The 20,000-nt window shown below is 42.9% G+C and overlaps 1 protein-coding gene across 1 annotated transcript in view; it reads left to right on the forward strand.

The window, feature by feature from the left end:
• The window catches only part of nrg2b (neuregulin 2b), a 99,796-nt gene that overhangs the window by 43,210 nt on the left and 36,586 nt on the right, over nucleotides 1-20,000 (forward strand). The window lies entirely within an intron of this gene.

The raw sequence follows: 20,000 nt of genomic DNA on the forward strand, positions 1-20,000 counted from the left end.
ATTCTTTGCTCTTTGCTTTGGAATTTGATGTCTTTCCGTCATCTATCGATCTGTTTCCATTTGTGTGTGTGTGTGTGTGTGTGTGTGTGTGTGTGTGTGTGTGTGTGTGTGTGTGTGTGTGTGTGTGTGTGTGTGTGTGTGTGTGTGTGTGTGTGTGTGTGTGTGTGTGTGTGTGTGTGTGTGTGTGTGTATGTGTGGAAGCGTGTGGAAGCGTGTAAGTGAACTCGTCTGCTTATGTAGCAAAATTGCAAAGAACATTGGTAAGTGTGTGTGTGCGTGTGCGTGTGCGTGTGCGTGTGCGTGTGCGTGTGCGTGTGTGTGTGTGGGTGTGTGTGAGTGTGTGTGTAGAGAAAAAGCTAATGCGGTCGCCTTTGTCACTGTCCCTAAAGACCTTGTAACTGTTGGAGATGTATGAAGAGAGCAAATGTGTGTGTGTGTGTGTGTGTGTGTGTGTGCGCACGCGCCTGAGTACGTGGATGCACAGAGAGGACCCGTGATAAAACATAATAAAAAAACGCTGATTTAGACGAAAGTGCTCAAGCAAAACCTCTTTATAGTGTCTTTCTCTTTCTCTCACCCCTATCGCACACACACACACACACACACACACACACACACACACTTGAACACACACACACACACACACGGGTGTTAATGACCAAAATGACTTTCCCAACATCTGAGTGGACAAAGTGAAAGGCTTTAATTTGTCCCGTCAGCAGCAGCCTCGTCCCCCATTCATCCAGATGGCTTCACACATGCTCAGGACATCTCCGATCCTACGCAGATAACTCAGGACACACACACACACACACACACTCTCTCTTGCACGCTCTCTCTCTGTCTCTCCCTCTCTCTCTCTACCACACAGACAAGCTCTCTCTCTCTCTCTCTCTCTCTCTCTCTACCACACAGACAAGCACTCTCTCTCTCTTTCTCTCTATCTCTCTCGCTCTCTCTACCACACAGACAAGCTCTCTCTCTCTCTCTCTCTCTCTCTCTCTCTCTCTCTCTCTCTCTCTCTCTCTCTCTCTCTCTCTCTCTCTCTCTCTCTCTCTCTCTCTCTCGCTCTCTCTACCACCTCTCGTCCTCCTCACCTCTCTACCTCTAAATGAAGCTGGAGTATGGATATCTCTTTGTTCAGATCTTTTTAGTGTTTTGGTCTTCTGGGACACTGAAGTGATCTGGAGTAGCAGGCAATTATTTTTGATTTGGCAATGCTATTGACAGGGTCTAGGAGATTCAGTATTCTGATCTTTTTTTTTTAGTTCATTCTTCTCCTGATCTTCCTTACATAGCTGCATTGTTCACTTACTCAGAGGGCCCTGCATTCCACTGTTCTCGTTTAGCCTGTTCATACGCAGGGTTATACATTTGCTGTTACCAGAATTGCAATGACCAAGTCATAGTGCAGTAAAGGCCTTGTGTTGTGCTATGTTATAGTAGCGTAGTACGATAGTAGTTAACTTTTCAATGTCTATTAAAGCATTCCACTGGTGGAATGAGGTCCATTGTGGGGATACAGGGTCATGTGTGCAAATCCTTTCCCCAAACTCACAACCTGTCTTCTGTCCTCCAACCTAGCGCCCCGTTCTCGACCTGGTTTACGTCCGTTTTAATTTTTTCTTTCATTCATTTTCAGGTATATCATGTACGCAATTTAAATGATAGATGAATGTCCTTATAAAACTGACTTAGGTCAAGAACAAGGGATACCATGAGGGCAGAGGACATAGGAAAGGAAATGATTTGCACCCCATGTGTTCTACATCAGCGGCGTGGAACAGGGGGGGAAAACCCCGACTCATTCTTAGGGCCCAGCCCACCTGGGGGGCCCACCGGGGGGGGCCCTATGGAAAATGTTCTTCTTGTTTTGCTTTTTTAAACATTATTTTTACAATAATGTCAATACATGTTGGTAATTTATGTAATTCCAATGTTCTCTGGAAATACATCTGTTAAATTGGATATCCTAGCCTGCAAATAGGCTACAATATATATCAAACACCCCCATAATCAGTACGCATTGGTTTAGTCCGCCCTCTCGCGGACTTTTGATTGCACAATATGCGTAATCAACACTCACTCACTTCATTATAGGCATTAAACGCAGCAGCCGGTTAGCAATGAAAGATGTCTAAAACACCAGGCTTTCACACAAAGAATAGAAAGGCAAGAGAGACAGGGGAAACCAGATGAAGCAACTGCTGCTGATTTCTTGCAAGAAAGGTGAGCCCAAATGTCAAAATTACCGCCTACAGTAGGCTAACTGGTTATCTCATTCCCATTCCGTGTGGCCTACTGTGATAGCCGGAGTCAGATTTAAAAAAAAATATATCATTTTTTGGCTATAATTGTGATAGTCTATTGAACCCATATTTGTCTTTGATATATTCATAACAAGTCACAAGACCAACATAGGGTCGATGTTGGTTCAAATATCCAAATAGCAAATCTAATTTGTAAAATGAATCAAGAAAATGTCACAAACGTGAAGATGCCCCCTGTCACAGCAGATGCAAATTGTGCGAACTTGAGAGAAGGTGAACCTATTTTAGCTAGCCTAATATCCTAATGTTGAGGAAAAGCAGTTTCTCAATCGGGTGCATCACATTTGCAGATTGATTATGTCCTCGTAACGATATTAATCAACGTGATCACGTTCATCAGTTGCCAATGTCAAGGTGGCGGTGCGAGCTGTCAGTCCTGAACCGTCATTCTGCTTTCATTTTGCGGTCTCAACACTCTCAATAGGAAATCTCTGGTTACTTTCCCTGGCCATCTGACAACGTCCGTTGTAGCTGAAGCGTGGTAAATTAATGACGACATTTTGACAGGGCACCAGTCTGCGTTTTGAATGCTGCTGACGCCATTCTACCTACCGTGCTGAGCAGGTAGCCTATCTGCATCGAGTGCTCATGACAATTACTCTATTTAAGGTAGGCTACTGTGAAATAGTTACTGGCCAATTTAAATCTGAAACTATAGCCTATGCAGTAGCCTAATAAATAATGATTTCTATGTGACTAGGTTCGGGGTGCCCTGACTTTAAAAGGTTGAGAATAACGGCATCAAATCCAAACAGCGATACTTTTGTTCCAGCCTATTTTAAGCGACATTCCATAGTAAGCTTCTGCCAGTAAATCACAGCTGATTCCTTGCTTTCCCAAAAAACAACTAACGGACAAATGACGTGCGGGTGCGTGCAGCGGGCCAGTGCAAGTGAATGAATGTGTGCGCGAGCGCGTGTGTTTCTGTTCAGGGATGCATATTGAAGAAAGTTCAGTTCTATATCAATGTCTCATGTCTCCTTAGTGCACGAAATATTAGGCTAAATGCATTGCGAAGAGAGATTTACCAGTCTCTCTCCTCCCCCTCACACCATAGTGATGAAGTGATTAAAAGTCATCTCTATGAATATGATAGCAGACTTTTCACAACTGGTGATGTGAAAAATAAGGACATTATGTCTGTTCTGTGATAGGCTATCATATGATTGAAAATGAGGATGATTCAAGTGAAGGGGAGGAAAGCATAGGCCTAGAGGGGTTTTCTGAGGAAGGCAAGGAGGATGACAATATCAGTCGCGCGTTCGCGCGGGGGGTGGGGGGGGGAGTGTTTGGGGGGTTGTGAGTAGGGGGGCCCATGAAATAAGTTGTTCCTAGGGCCCCAAATTTGGTGCTACGCCCCTGGTTCTACACTCCCGACTCCTGCTGGCTTGTTTTCTACTGATCCGATCTTGAAGGCCCCACCTTCCCCTGATCATTCTAGGGCAGTCTCTGAGATTGGCAGATGGTGCATTCAACACCCCTCTTTTATGTCTTCAGATGACATCTGTAGCTTTAGGAGGACAACATCAACCCTGCAATGCAGGAATCTATGCCTGGGCTCAGACTCCCAAGATGCAGATTCTCTGCCAGGGAAGATGGTGAGGGAATGCTAAAAAACACTTGGTGACAAAGTGCTTTTCACCAGTCCCGACACTGTGTTGTCCATCAAACGTAAGTTTGCTCCTCTCGAATGACACCTGGTCTTCTTTCTTTCTTTTTTTTCTTTCTCTTTCTTTTTTTCTTTCTTTCTTTCTTTCTTTCTTTCTTTCTTTCTTTCTTTCTTTCTTTCTTTCTTTCTTTCTTCTTTCTTATGTGCTTACTCAGATCTCAAGATTCCTGCCAGTGCAGTGTCTGGCATGATCTCTGTACCACTTCAGGACCCTGGACAGCGATCTTGCCCAATATGCAGTTATCACCCTCAATTAATTTTGTCATTTACACTCAAACCAACCTTTATTTTTTATGCCACACAAGGTCGATCTCATAGATGGTCCATTGTACTTCTGCTGGGCAGTTTTCCTGAGCCCCATCTAGCATGCACTCACAGAAGTAGTTCCCAATCTTCTTTGGCCAAGGACCCCATTTTGATAGCTACATTTCTGGCGAACCCTGCCACCTCAACGCAACCTGTTGCTTTTGGGAAACTCCAACTCCCATTGTCATTGTGACACAGCAATCCACAACACACAAGTGTTCACTGCACACTGCACACAATGATATTGCATTTATGCCTCACCCGTACAAGAGGGCAGCCCCCAATGGCGCCCCAAGGGAGCAGTGCGACGGGACGGTACCATGCTCATGGTACCTCAGTCACGGAGGAGGATGGGGGAGAGTACTGGTTAATTACTTAAAGGACTACAGACTGTTTAGATGTCTGTGAACAAGTCTCTTTATGTGTGGAGTAATTAATTTTAGCTGTCGTGTAGGCTCATTAACATAGTAGATATTCATGGAGGTTTGTGGTGTTTTATTTATTTATCAGTATTCTTTCTTCAACACTTAGACATTTCAGGTGACCCCAAACCTCATCCCATCTGGGGTGCAGACAACAAGATTGAAAATCACTGACTTACTGTATAAGATCTGTCTTGCCAGCTCAGGCGATATAGAGAAGATGGCCAAGCTTTTAGCCACTCCTTATTGCAGCCGTTCTGTCAGGAGGTCAAGTGTTCTATCATAAAACTTACAAATTCCTTGGTCCCACCGGGCCCACCTAGCAGTTTCTGATCTGTTCTGCCAACACAGATACAGTAGTTCACCAGATAGTTCATTTTTGATCGAAAATTAGTATAAGAGATGCTTCCGTCCTCGACAATGATCGAACAATAAAAAAGCTGTGTGCCTGTTGTGCCAAGCTGTGGGCCTGTATTTCTTTTACTATTTAGTATCAGACATGTTTTGTAATGCATGGCATTATAATTTAGCCTTCTTAAAAAAGAAACTGTAAGTAGATGCCGTTATATCAAAAAAATAAACCCATTACCTCTTTCATCAATAATCATATTGTAGGTGTTCGAGAATAGGCTGCTGTACAGCATAATACTGTCCAAGCCTCAGCAATGCCAGTATACAGTAGTCCTACTCCTGAGTGGTATTTTTGACCACATAGTATGAGGAGAGTGCTTGTATTGTGTCAGTCTGAAGCACCAGCTAAAATATGGCCCTCCCTTACTTACGCTGTGGATTTGGGTAAGACATATTTTCACTGGGCATATACAATGATAATATAGACAATATAGACCCATAGGATATAGTGTATATATATATATATATATACACGAAAAACCTGTGGTTTGAAATAGATTCATTTGAGGTTTTGTCATTGGCTGGCTATAGCCTTGGTTGGCACATTAGCAGGGTGCAGTAGGCCAGTGAAGACTTGGAATGGGGGTGGGGGTGGGGGGATGGGAGTGATGTCAGACCTTGGCCGTGTTTCTTTGGCACTGGCTTGTATTGATTAAGCAGGAGAGCAAGAGCTTTAAGTTTCAAGGCTGCTTAACACTGCCCCTTAGACCAGACCTGAAGTCCCACAAGCACAGAGATTTCCTTCAGCTTTTTCCGCTGGATGTTTTTTTTTTTCTTTCTGTTCATTAGTTGACTGTAAGTGTGTGTGTGTGTGTGTGTGTGTGTGTGTGTGTGTGTGTGTGTGTGTGTGTGTGTGTGTGTGTGTGTGTGTGAATTAAATTAAATGCAATGTACAGTAATGCAGACATAGATGTGGACAGTTATACAGGTATCTGATGGTACAGTATGGGAATAAGGCGATTGTGCAAATATGACTCTCAAACCTACTGACATTTTCATATTAAACAGTCAGTAGCTTGCACACACATTCACATACACCAACATGCACACATGCAACCACGTGCACACACATGTACGTACCTGTACTAACCCTATAGGCAGGCATGCACGTACATTGCACGCACACACATTGCACGCACACACACACACGTACATACACACACGCACACACACACGCACACACAGAAACACTCCTGACAAGAGCAGAAGAGATGAGGAGAAGAATCCTCTTACAGTCTGACATGCTTGACTGCCTCCTCTTCAGTCCTGCCAAGACCATCTGACAGAGTGTGTGTGTGTGTGTGTGTGTGTGTGTGTGTGTGTGTGTGTGTGTGTGTGTGTGTGTGTGTGTGTGTGTGTGTGTGTGTGTGTGTGTGTGTGTGTGTGTGTGTGTGTGTGTATGTGCATGTGTGTGTGTGTGTGACCCCACTTTTTTAACATCCACAATAGCCCATAAAATTGGAGTGTGAATGAGAATACCTGTGTCCACACACGCGCACGCACGCACGCACACACACACACACACACACACACACACACACACACACACACACACACACACACACACACACACACACACACACACACACACACAGTACTCTTGTGAAATAAATGGTTTTGAAAGAGCTACGGTTTTGTTTGCTGTAAAGTCCAATGTTGAGACATATACACACCCATAACTCTAAGTACTAGGGGTGGCTAATGACTTTGACATCCCTTCACAACTAACCTTTCAAGCCAGACAATAACATTAAAAGTACAGTTTGGTAACGCACCACCTTTAGTCAAATTGTAAAACCAATGGTTGGCTTTTTTGTGGTTGCTTCTTAAAGGAAAACACATTTTTAAAATTCTGATGTAAACTACTCACCCATGTACAGTATACTTCTCAGCCTACAGAATATTACTCACCCATGGTACTTTCGTCACTTGGGCATCGCAGATTACATTATATTTTTATTTGAGAGCCCGGATGTTTGAAGAGTTGAAATGGGACTGCCACGGAATTAGCTCTACTGTATCAAAATAGACTTTAAAACTTAAAATAGACTTAAAATTAAAAAGTACTAGATTACTAATACTACTTATTAAATTTAGCACCTGCAAATCATTGCTCTGGTGATGTCCTTGTATGGCGTTTTGTGGATATCACAGAACCTAATTTCTCCCGGAGTTAGAGTAAAATAGGCCTATGTTGTTTATAGCAGAATTAAGACCCGGATTGAAAAACAACAGCGTTCTTCTGTAGCCTCTTACTGCAGATGGGGTCGCCGGCGGGCCTATTCACTATTTTCTGAAAATACTCAACTACATCATAACAACATAGCTATGGCAGCACAGACAGCCTTAAAGGTAGGGTTGGAGATCTTTGAAAAACGGTTCCTGTGAGCTATATTTTTGAAAATACACAGCCCGCCTCTCCCTTCAGCCCTCCCCTCAAAGCCACGCCTTCAAAACACATGAACGCGCATGCAGTCTGTCAAGTGTTCGGATTATCCCGGGAACCCACGAGAGCTCACGAGGCGGGGGCGGGGCGGCTAGAAGCCACGACAAATTAGCCAAGCTAACTTCCAGCCATGGCACTGTCTCCGGCTACGGTAAGAATGTTCAACATCACAATAAACGCACAGGCCGTCATGGTTGCCATTTCAAGAAATATTGATGACAGTAGATGTATACTAGATTAGTTATTGAACTTGACTTGATACGTGTTACTTAGATATCTCATTCTAACTTCCTAACACTGATGACAGATGCTATACCGTCATCCCTAGACAGTAGTTCTAGCCAGTAGCTACAGTACTGACACATGGATTTATTTTGACAGATGTGTACCGCAGTATACATTTTACTATTGTGTTTATATATACCCGACACCACAATCCGTAGTGTTTTAGGCTATGACTTCAGATTTCACTTGGGTTGTCGCACGCGCAGACACAGGGACAGAGGGAGTAAAGAAAAACAACCGAACTGATCAACGCTAATGAAATTGTTTTGGCTGACGATATTTTCATATCATTCATATTTCAGCTCCAGCTCTGACTTTCCTGGCCCATCACAATCATAACGACCTAACAGCCCAGTAGGACCGATGGCCAGAGATGGAGGAGGAGGAAGATAGACGCAGCAGAGGTCGGGGGTATTGATTAGGGAGACTCCAACAGAATTGACGCCCTGCTAACTGTAAGGATGTACATTCATCCCTCAATAACATTATGTCCTGCTGTATTCCTCCAGATGTGTAAGTATTGTAATGGATGTTATCACAACGGATGTACTCTATATCGCAACACGAGTAGGCTACACGAGTACACCTGTTGTGATAACCATTACAATATTTCTACTCCTATGAGTAGTAGTGTGATATTACATGGTTGTAGGTACACAACACCAGTGGTAGTTCAAGTACATCCATAAAAGCCCATCTACCAGTTTGTAAGAAATTGACTGAAAACGTTGTATGCATACAATTGGCACATCTTTATTTATATACACAATAATGATTGCTTATGTCCATATTGGTCTTATTGTCAATAGAGTTATTTAGTCCCCATCATCAAATAGAAAATGCACTACATAAAATGTATTTATTGCTTTGCAGGCCTTGATTCAATCATTGAATTTGAAGCAATCCCATCGGTTACTGCAGCGTGCCCTGACCCGTGACCCCAGTTTGATGTTCGACCTGGCACATGACATCTGGTCCTCAGTCACAGCCCAGTAGCACAACCAACCTGGCGCCTCTGCGCAATCTGTAAGGAGATGCCCATGAACATTGAAAGGAAATGCTGTGGTGTTCTCAGTTTTGATAAGACATTGGGCTGATGTAGGACCAGGTGAGAGAAACGGTCTCTTCAGGCATGCAGCCTACAGACAGTATGGGGCACTTGAACAGGGCTGACGTTGTAATACACAGTACAATACCCAGGATTAGCCAGGGTTACCCTGCTCCACTAGAGCAATATAAAAGGTTTATACAGAGTACGGTATAAAAACACACAAACCGCAGTGTGCAGAGTTTTTATTATTTTTCATTATCTGTAGGAGCATTCATCTGTACATCTCACCTTTTTTGGTTTGGAACCACGTTTTGTCTTGTTACCATGTTTTTTTTCATACATAGAAAATAAATGCAACCTGTCAAATAATCTTCTGATTGTGGTCTTGTGGAATATATAAATTAGTAACCATGCATTTTCATCAGAGAATGAATTAAAAAAAAGCCACACAGTCAAATTGTGTCCACCAATATTTACTGTCATTGAAATGTATGGACAATTTAAACAATGTATTACACATGACACTAGATACATTACTTTATACTATATTTACAGTTGTCATTACCACACAAAAACTCTGGGAAGGTGGGTAAAAGCAGCAACTGTGAAGGGCCTAGTCTGAGGTTGGAGGCGTCTGTGCTGTAAAAAGATAAACAGAATTAGAAATCACATATCTGACAGTAGCTCCAGTGACATTTTAAATGTAAGTAACCTGGGTTGTTGGGGCAGGGACACCAAAAATAACTCCTTTATCTGGGCTCACCTGGTTGTGAGTGTCTGCGGTCAGCCATCCCTCTTAGGGTAGAAAGTCTTCTGCGCAGGACGGTGCCCTGAAGGTTGACGTTCACAGTATGCAGCCTTCATGTCCTGGAACTTTTATTGTGCAATTTTCCATATCTGTAACAAGCAATGTGTTAGACTATATTAGGGCTTCATTACATCAAATTACACAGCAGGGTTACAGGGTGTTGGCTACAGTCCCAGGAGCAAAGTTGTGTGCCTTGCTCAAGTGCACTTCAGCTGTGGATGGAGGTGTAGGTAGGGAGAGGTAAGGATGGGATTTCAACCTGCTTCTCTATGATCTTAGGACCACCTCTCACCATCAGGTGATGGCTGGCTGCTACCTCAAATTTCATTCATGGCCCTAGTTATGTTATGTTCTGTAATCAGCATTGTTTTGACCTTACACAAATAAATGTAAATGCATTCTGCACCATGGGGGGCTGTGAAGACCTTTGAGAATATTTGCAGAACTACATACTGAATTGAGCCATCCGCCTTTCTCTTGGTTGGTGTGTTGAGATGGTGACTGCAGTCCAGGCTTCTTGGATTGGAGGAGAAAAGCTGTGGCTTTTACTGAGGCATAAAGTATGTGGTTGTGGAAGGACCCTGTCTGCTGTTGACCTGAGGGAAAAAAGAGCACAAATTGCATATTAGCACAGAGCCCATGCTTAGACCATAGACAGATAAATCATCTGGCACAATCTGCATGCAACCAATAGAACCTAGAAAGAGAAAGATTAGCAGCAATACACAAAGGGGACAAGTATACAAAAAACATGCAAAGTGTTCTGATAAGGTGCATAGAGGTGGTCTGTGTTGATTCCAGCAACCTCAAAGACTGAAAAGTGTCCCAGTGTGTTGAATTGAAAACTTGGCGCGTGCGCGCACACATAGGAATATCATAATTTAGTGCAGTGTTTCTCAACAGGGGTGCCGGGGCACCCTGGGGTGCCGCGGAAACGTGGCTGATAAATAAATTATATAACATAAAACATATTTGTCAAAATTGATAAGTTAATGTTAGTCAGTGGAATCTTTGATCTGCCATTTACACACAATAAAGTAAATATTGGTCACCCCAGCTGCAACTTTGAACGTAGGTCGTGCGACTAGGTTGTGTGTCTCCAAATGTGTTACATTCTAAGCTTGTGTGGTATCGGATGTGATGCTATATTACGGCTAGTTGGTTTGGGGTGCCTTGAAATTTTTCATGAATTGAAAGGGTGCCTCGCCTAAAAAAAAGGTTGAGAAACACTGATTTAGTGTATCAATTACAACTACAGGATCTGTTCGCTTTTGTCAGATAGAACCATTGTTTTTCAAAGGCAGATCATTCCAAAAAGGATAGTATCTGCAACTGGACGAAATTACACCCACAAACATGAATAAAATAAACTACCAGTGTGCGGTGATTCATTCTTCATTTACTTGGCAGCCTTGATAGTTGTGATACAGGAGCAAGGAACAGCAATGGAAAACACCACACCTTGGAATGGACAAAGCAGAACATTTCAATATAACCAGGGTAAAACAAATAATGTACCGGCATCTCCATGTGATCATTCAGTGTAGCCATCACAATAAAGATCTGCCGTGTAGCCGTCATGGTCATTAGGTGGTATTTATCAAATGCAAAACTACCGTCTTCTCAAAAACGACATCAGCGAGTTAACAACATTACACCCACAATCATGCAAACATTTGAAAACCCAAGGCAATCTATTTTGCAATGCTGGAGCGGCGAACAGGTTGTGCTTGTGCTTGCTACTATTACCAGAGTCATACAACAGAGACGTACCAAAGCAAAACATGCAAACGATATATTTTTGTAAACCACTAGAAAGACATGGGCTTTGCTGGTCAAAGTAATGTGTGCGTAAACATGGTAGGTTACTTACTACGCGGTGACTCCGTATTTAGTAACTGAACGCGGATGGAGAAGGGGTGCTTCCGTCCTCCTCCCAGCTGGTTTGTCTGGCTCGTTCGCACAACTAGTAGCAAAACACACAAGAGTAACCGTCTGAGTTACACATAGCAATTCTGAAAACGTGTTCATGTGCACAGAATAAATGCCACAGGGGGGAAAACACAAAAAAATAAAGCGATTGAGGTAGCAGCTATGTTAAGCAAGGTAGCAGCTAGATATGTTGGAGCTTGAGCTAATCCTCTGACCCCTCTCAATGGATACTTGCTTAAAAAAAGACACCACTGTGTCCTAAACCAATTCACAAAATATTATACAGACAAATATATATTATCTCACCTCTCGATTAGAAATATGGTCACCAAAGCGTATTTGAAGCCGCTGCCGTAGCCGACATCATTCTGTGTCCAGTGTCGGGTCTCATTTCCAATTTTCAGCCCGTGTTGGAGTCTGGTCTTGCGAGTCCGATGACTATAATCCAAGGGAGTATGTTATCCTGACATGGTTAGTCCAGTGTTCCAAAAGCCAAAGTTCTTCCTGTAGCTCTGCAAAAGCCACCAAAGTTTCCAAGTAGCTCAGCCTGCTGCTAACTCTCGTTACCTTGCTACTAGCCGAGTGATGATGAGCCTTGTCGCGTGTGCATGAATGATGGGGGCGGGGTCGGTCAAGTTCACGAGTCGGTGAACGCGCAGGGAGGAGGGGTGAGTGCTGGCGGTTGATGGACGTGTCAGAAACCAATAGAAGTGATGATGAGTATTACTTCTATTGGTTGCCGTTTTCTTCTGACTACGCCCTCTACACTGGACCAAAAGATTTCGTTTTTTTTCCAAACACTCTATTTCAATGGGTGCTATGGCGTCATGAGGAGTTTTTCAGATGATATGGTAAAATATGTGCCAGAAAAACATCTCCTATCCCACCTTTAAGTAACAGATTAAGACATAGCCATTACAATTCTGGTGACAGTAATGTTATAACATAGGCTCTGCGCTAAGGGGTTAAACATAGTTTTGGAAGAGCCGGAGGAGTGATTGACAGCTGCCATCATATCCCCGCCTTCTCAGAGACTTAACCCTCCAGCCCATTTACCTGTGGTGCATTTCTCGAAACCAAAATTGCTTATTACATTAGCTACTTTGTTGACTAACAACTTCTCTTTTGAGAAATGCACTCCTGTCTTGCACAAAGGCTCATTAAGCGAGTTTTGGCCGTCTTTGGCGGCTACAAATCTAGCGACTTAAGCGACTTTTTGGTGAATCTGGGGACTTTTAAAAACTCTTCTTTTCAGTGAAAAAAGAATAGTTTCTTTAATACAATTGTAACTCGTGCAAAGCAAAGCAAGGCCATTTTATTTGTATAGCGCATTTCGTACATAAATGCAATTCAATGTGCTGTACAGTAAAGTAAGATAAAAATGATGTAAAATAAAATAGTTTGAAATAAAATAAAACATAAAAGCACAAGGCATGACAGGTGAAAATGAAATAAAAAGTAAAGATAAAAGCAAGAAATAAGGAAACAAAATACATAAAATCATCAAAAACATTTTGATCTCTAAGAGAAGGCATCAGAGAAAAGCTTTGTCTTAAGTCTGGTCTTAAAACTATCAACAGCAGGGGCGTTTTTCCAAAGCTTTGAAGCATAGTACGCAGCTAAAGGTTGCCTCCCCACACTTTGTTTTGACAGTAGGTAAAACCAGCAAGTTCTCCTTCACAGACCTTAGATGCCTAGTTGGTGTGTACAGCTGAAACATATCCACTATATAGATGGGCCCCAACCCATTTAATGATTTGAACACAAGTAGTAAAGCCTTAGTAGTAGAGCCACAAGTAGTAGAGCCAATGCAGGGACCTTAAAACCGGTGTAATGTGATCAAATCTTCTTGTTCTTGTAAGAACCCTTAGAGCTGCATTTTGGATACGTTGAAGCTGTTTGATAGTCTTCTTTGGAAGGCCTGTGAAAAGGCTGTTGCAGCAGTCAATTTTACTTGAAATGAATTCATGCTCAATTTTTTCTAGATATCGTTTTGACATAAGGTCCTTAAGTTTAGAAATGTTTTTAAGATGCTAAAAAGCAGACTTAGCAATGGCTTTCACGTTGTTAAAGTTGAGTTCACTATCGATAATGACACCAAGATTTTGTATAGTGTCCTTTGCTTTAAAGCCTTTAGTTTCAAGGATGTGGCAATCTTGTCCCTTTCCTTTTCCCCCAAATACAATTAGCTTTGTTTTGTCTGTGTTCAGTTGGAGAACATTTTCAGACATCCAGTCGTTAATTTGGTCAATGCAATCATAGAGAGATTGAAGGGGGGCATAGTCATTAGGTGACATGGCTAGGTAAAGTTGGGTGTCATCAGCATAGCTATGGTAATTTATTGATTTTTTTTCTTCATAATCTGTCCCAGTGGCAGCATATAGAGGTTGAATAGCAGTGGCCCTAAAATGAAGCCCTGGGGTACCCCACAGTTCAAGTGCATCATTGAAGAGGTATGACTTCCTATTGAAACTTCTTTGTTGTAAGTAAGACTTAAACCACTTGATAACTGTACCTGAGACCAACCCAGTGTTCGAGTCGATGCAGTAGTATCTTGTGGTCAACTGTATCGAATGCACCACTTAGGTCAAGCAGCACCAAAACTGATGTTTTGCCAGCATCAGTGCTAATGTGCTACACAGTCTCACCCCAAGCAGTCAATTTTTGACTACTCAATTTTTGACACCCCAAGACTGCAATCTTTGACGTCTTGGGTATTCCTTCCACGTCACATTTTGACTATGTCCTCAAAGGCGCCCCCTTGTGGCAGCATAACGTCATTGAGGTTAGGTTTAGGAATAGTTTTAGGGTTAGGCCACATAGTCAAAATGTGACGTGGAAGGAATACCCAAGACGTCAAAAATTGCCGTCTGGTCCAAGGTAGTCAGAAATTGACTACTTGGGGTGAGACTGCGTTGTAATGTGTATGTCATTTAGAACTTTAACAAGAGCTGTTTCAGTGCGATGATTGGCACGAAAGCCTGATTGAAACTGATCAGGGCAGCCATTAGATGACAGAAAGACACTTAATTGGTTAAAAACTATTTTCCCCATTATTTTGCCAATGAATGGTAGATTTGATATGGGCCTATAGTTGTTGAGCATGGTAGGATCAAGGTTGTTCTTTTTCAAGAGGGGTTTAACAACTGCTTCCTTCCGAGTTGAGGGGAAATTCCAGTCTGTAGAGAAGTATTGATAATATGAAGCACTTCATGTGATATTAGATGCAGAATAGATTTGAAAAAAGCTGTTGGCAGAATATCTAGATCGGATGTAGAGGAACTAAGGCTTTGAACAGTTTTCTTGAGAATCTCAGAGTCAACTAAACTAAAACTTTCCATTAAATTGAGATTATTTTTTTCTGTAGCAAATTGATCCAGCTTTTGAGTTTTTTGCACCTGTAAGCTAGCCTGATAGACCAGCCTAAATGTGAGACCGGAGTAATTTAGTCTGGCCCCGATGAACGATACCTCCGAAGATTGTTGATGAGAACAACCTGTTGTTTTTTCAAACCGTGTCGGCGCTCTGACCAATCAGCGATCTTTGCCGTTGATGTGCTTTCCCAACGGTGTTGCGAGATTTGTCGTCATTCCCTCAAGACCCCGCCCGCTTTGATTCAAAACAAATCTCTCCGTTGTGATTGGTTTTGCCAGACTCAGGGCACAGTGTTCAAAACGTTTTCAGATCCGAGGCCAGACCCACTCGCAGCTGAACATTTTCGACGTCCAGCGTGTGGCGCTGGTTTACCAGGCTACCTGTAACCCTGTGTTTGTATGTATTTTATCTATCTTACCTTTGAAAAAAGATGCAAATTCATTGCATTTGCTAGCAGAGAGAAACTCTGAGGGCATTTGTCGCTGGGGATTTGTAAGCCTGTCCACAGTACCAAATAGCACACGAGCATTGTTGATATTTCTGTTCATTAAGTCAGAAAAGAAAGACTGTCTTGCCTTAGATATTTCCATATTGTACTCGCGGAGCGTGTCTCTGTAAATTTGATAGTGGATCTGAAGTTTAGATCTACGCCATTGTCTTTCAGCCTTTCTACAATTCCGTTTTAGTTTAACAGTAGGATTCATTTTCCATGGCACTTTTTGATGACCAATTTGTAAAGGGGGCGATAACATCCATAATGTGTGTCATCCTACTGTTAAAATTTGCCATTAAGTCATCTGCACACTTAAAGGCCAACTTCCGATAAAACACAGTTTTACTCACTCCTTTTGAAGATCGGACGGTCACCCCAAGATAAACTCACTTGCAAGGCTCTCATAGCGGTGCGTCACCTCGCCTGGCTGCGTTTCCCGGTGTTTCCCAATTTACATTAATAATGCAGAGAAACGAGCGAATCACGAAAGCCTTTCTGTGTTTCGTCACGTCGAAAGAAGGCGTTGCCCACAAAGGTTTATGTCGACCCATTTTTCTAAAAACATGTCGGGTAATTTTTTTCTGCTTGTTTTCAATACAAGCAACGTCTGGTGGCCCGAAATCTAGCTTAGCTTAGCTATCAGCTGGTTGCTACTCTCAGGTACACACACAGCACAAAGCCTCATCCATACAGCAAGCCCACTCTGGTTGCTCCGTGCCTGCAGCTCGCCTAGGGGTCGCTGTCGAAAGAGCACAGCCCTGAATGGAGCATGCACGCCTCCGTTGGCGCCCCTATAGTGCAGTACCACCCGGAGAAGTGGCGACTCTGTTTCCCATTACATTCTATCCAAGAACAGGAGGACTGAGCCAATCAGAGACGCCTTTCCACGAGAGCAGGAAGAGTGAGCCAATCAGAGACGCTTTTCCACGAGAAACACGGAACACCCTCTCGTTTCTCCACAAGCCACATTGCTGGCTTGCAAAAACGGCTTGAAACAAAGCAACCAGAACGTTTTTTTAAAACAGGACTATTGCGGCTAAATCCAAAACCAATTTGTTCAGCGCCGCTGTAGGCTAAGCAGAGGGAATCAAACTTGCTTACGCGCACTTCAAGGATGTAATGTCCACACACATTCAACTCCGTTTCTTGAGGTTTATTTGCTCACCATATCCATGACTCCAATAGTCATTTAAGACCCCAATAGTCTTTCCAGCAAGGCAGAGCAATAGTTCCAACTTTACAGAGTTTGTTGTTAGTCCATGCAATGTGTGAGAGTAGTGCGAGAGTAGTGCGGTACGCAAAAGGATGGCCTTCCCCCATGCTCACCCCACGCCAAACTGAATCGAAGCGCAGGTGCCAGGTGGGCACTAATTAAAGGGCTTCCAATTGCGCACCACACACGCCCAGCGCCACACCCATGTCCACAGTAACCAATAAACAAAAAACACAAATTAAAGTAAACCAAATCCCCATGAAGTGTACCATAATGAAAACAAAAAATAAAGAAAGTAATTATGGCTCCTACAAGGACCAACGCGTAACACATTCAATAACAATGGGGAACACAGCAATATTAATCAAATGACGTTGAGAGGCCATCTTTAAAGGTTTGACCTTGATTTTCAGAGAGTACATGCTCAAAGAGAGTTGCTGTGTTGCAATTAGTCTCTTTCGGACAGTAACAACCTTATTTTGAAGCAGCGGGGATATACAGACATCAGCAAATACACACATATGGTCACTTAAAGCAAAGTCTTTGACAGTAATTTTGACTTCAACACCTTTTGTAATGAAAAGGTCAAGAGTGTGTCCCTTTGAGTGTGTGGCTTCTTGAACATTCTGACGCAGTGACATCATATGTAATGTCATGACGTCATCTAGCAACTGTTCAGCGAGCCAACAGCGACTTTCGCTTTTTTTTGGCAACAATTTGTTCCACATCCTCCCCAAACTTCTCATGTGGTCCCATGCCACCATCCCCCTACACACAGGGGGTGCGAGCTGATCTCATCCAGCATGAGCTCTGCTTAAAGCATCCCGGGACAGAGGCCAGCTACCATGTGCCAAACATGCTTTACTGTACACCAAGCACGCAGAGAGTGAACTAGTGAAACACAGATTCAGAATACAAAACATTTTATGTCCTTTTGTATTAATTAAATATTTTCTGCTGCTAGGGGTATTCATCTACATTGCATCTTCATTTTCGATTGGCTATGACCCTAACCCATTCCCTCCCTTTCTTGCCCACAAAAAAGTCCTGTCCAGGGTAGTATCCCTAAGTCAGTGAATTTTTTTTTTTAAACTTTTGTGAATAACAACAAACCAAGAAAAAAGGAGATGGAAAGCCACAATCAAGACCAAAACAATTTAGGGCATCATCCCAAGTAATCATCCGGGCTGATTCACTGACTTTCCCGAAAATTTCAGCGCCCTACACACTGAAACATAGTTCCCGAAGTGCATAAGTGCACAATATGAGATAGGGCAAGTGACTTAGTTATGTGTACAACCAATCAGAACGCACAGGTGCTACGTCATGGTAAGTCTTGCCAAAAAAAAATCTGTTGGCTAGCTGAAATGTCGATAGAAGTTGGTAGATGATGTCATGATGTTACGTATGATGTCACAGCATCACGCACGACACGCTGATCTCTAAAAAATGTGCCCAGATGCCTATGTCCATAATACCAGAGGGCAATGCAAGCTACTTTTTAGAGATCAGAGCTAATCTGCAGCCCTGCTTAACCATGGGAAACGTTTCTGATGGCACCGCAGAGTTCTGTAAAAAAAAAAAAACAATGATTGTAAATTGTGTTGAAAAACAATGATTTTGTCACTGAAAAGACAAGTTTGTGAAAGTCGCCAAATTCACCAAAAAAGCTGTTTAAGGCACTATATGACATTTTTAGTCGCCAGAGATGGCCAAAAGTCACTAAATCGAGCAACAAAGTCGCTAAATTGGCAACACTGGTCATGGTAGAACGGCATTGAGAAAAAGAGACATTACAAAGCTGATTCAAAACAGTTTCACCATCGATAATTTGTGTGTACACCATCATTCAAAAATATCATAAAAGGCCAAAACAAACAGTTTTTTTTACTATTGATTTTGTATGTGCATTACCTCCAGATTCAGTGGTATGGATGAATTCAGTTCCTGAGGATTGGCAACTCTAAATATGAACTCAAAAACCTCACTTTCACTCAAAATATGGAGCTAGAGGATTGCCCAAATGAATCGGTGATTAGATCAGTTTAATTTTCTGGGGTTCAGAAAAAATAGTGCTATAATACTTTGTGTGTGTGTGGGTGGGTGTGTGTGTGTTGGCAGTACCATATCTGAATCTCTGCACTGTGTTTGAATCAAGACTCATTTCACCCATGACGTATGTGATGGCCTCAGTGTGGAACGTAAGACATATGCTCTGTGTGTATGTGTGTGTGTGTGTGTGTGTGTGTGTGTGTGTGTGTGTGTGTGTGTGTGTGTGTGCGCACGCCGCGCGTGCATGAGTGGGTGCGTGTGCAAGTGCTCATTCATGTGTTCAGCAGTGTGCTGCTGGAGTGTGCTGTGTGATCAGGGTGAGAAGTGTACTCTCTCTAAAAACTCACACTTCTCACCTCCTGCCCTCCTGTCTCATCACTGTGTGTGTGTGTGTGTGTGTGTGTGTGTGTGTGTGTGTGTGTGTGTGTGTGTGTGTGTGTGTGTGTGTGTGTGTGTGTGTGTGTGTGTGTGTGTGTGTGTGTGTGTGTGTGTGTGTGTGTGTGTGTGTGCGTGAGGATTTGAGGGTGCAAAGCAAGAGAAAAAAAAGGACGCATCTCATTCAAAAATCCTAACAGAGGTCACACACACACACACACACACAGTACACACACACACACACACACACACACACACACAGTACACACACACACACACACACACAGTACACACACAGTGACAGTACACACACGCACACACACACACACACGTTGTGCTCTTTCTGGAATGAACATCGCAGTCTCAGTGTATGGTGTCAGTGCAGTGAAAAGGGGGTATTTTCAACATCACATGGAAATTTCCTGCTCTAGACTTGGCATCTACAAATTTGTTTGTGGCCGTGTGTGTGTGTTTGTGTGTGCGTGCGGGCGGGCGTGCGTGCGCACTCCGGGCATATGTGTGGCTATGAATAGGTTTTCACATTGCTGATCTTCAGTCTACGGGAAACAAAAAACTGTGGAATGGAAGAAAAGAAGTTGAAAATGATGACACCCATGGAAAAATGTGATGTCCCACTTCCACACCGCCTTACTGATTTCTCTCAAGTCACTGACCACTCTGTGATATTTGGCTGCCGAGCATCACCCTCTCTGCAAACTGCTTTTAGTCGTGTGCAACAGCACTATGGTGCACCTTACGTCTGTGGGTCGTGTTGTTCACCCGAATCTGTTACATGTCATGTTCACCTCCGATTATCCCCCTTTTGGTTTTT

Source organism: Engraulis encrasicolus, chromosome 22, assembly GCF_034702125.1.
Source record: "Engraulis encrasicolus isolate BLACKSEA-1 chromosome 22, IST_EnEncr_1.0, whole genome shotgun sequence".
Lineage (NCBI taxonomy): Eukaryota > Metazoa > Chordata > Actinopteri > Clupeiformes > Engraulidae > Engraulis > Engraulis encrasicolus.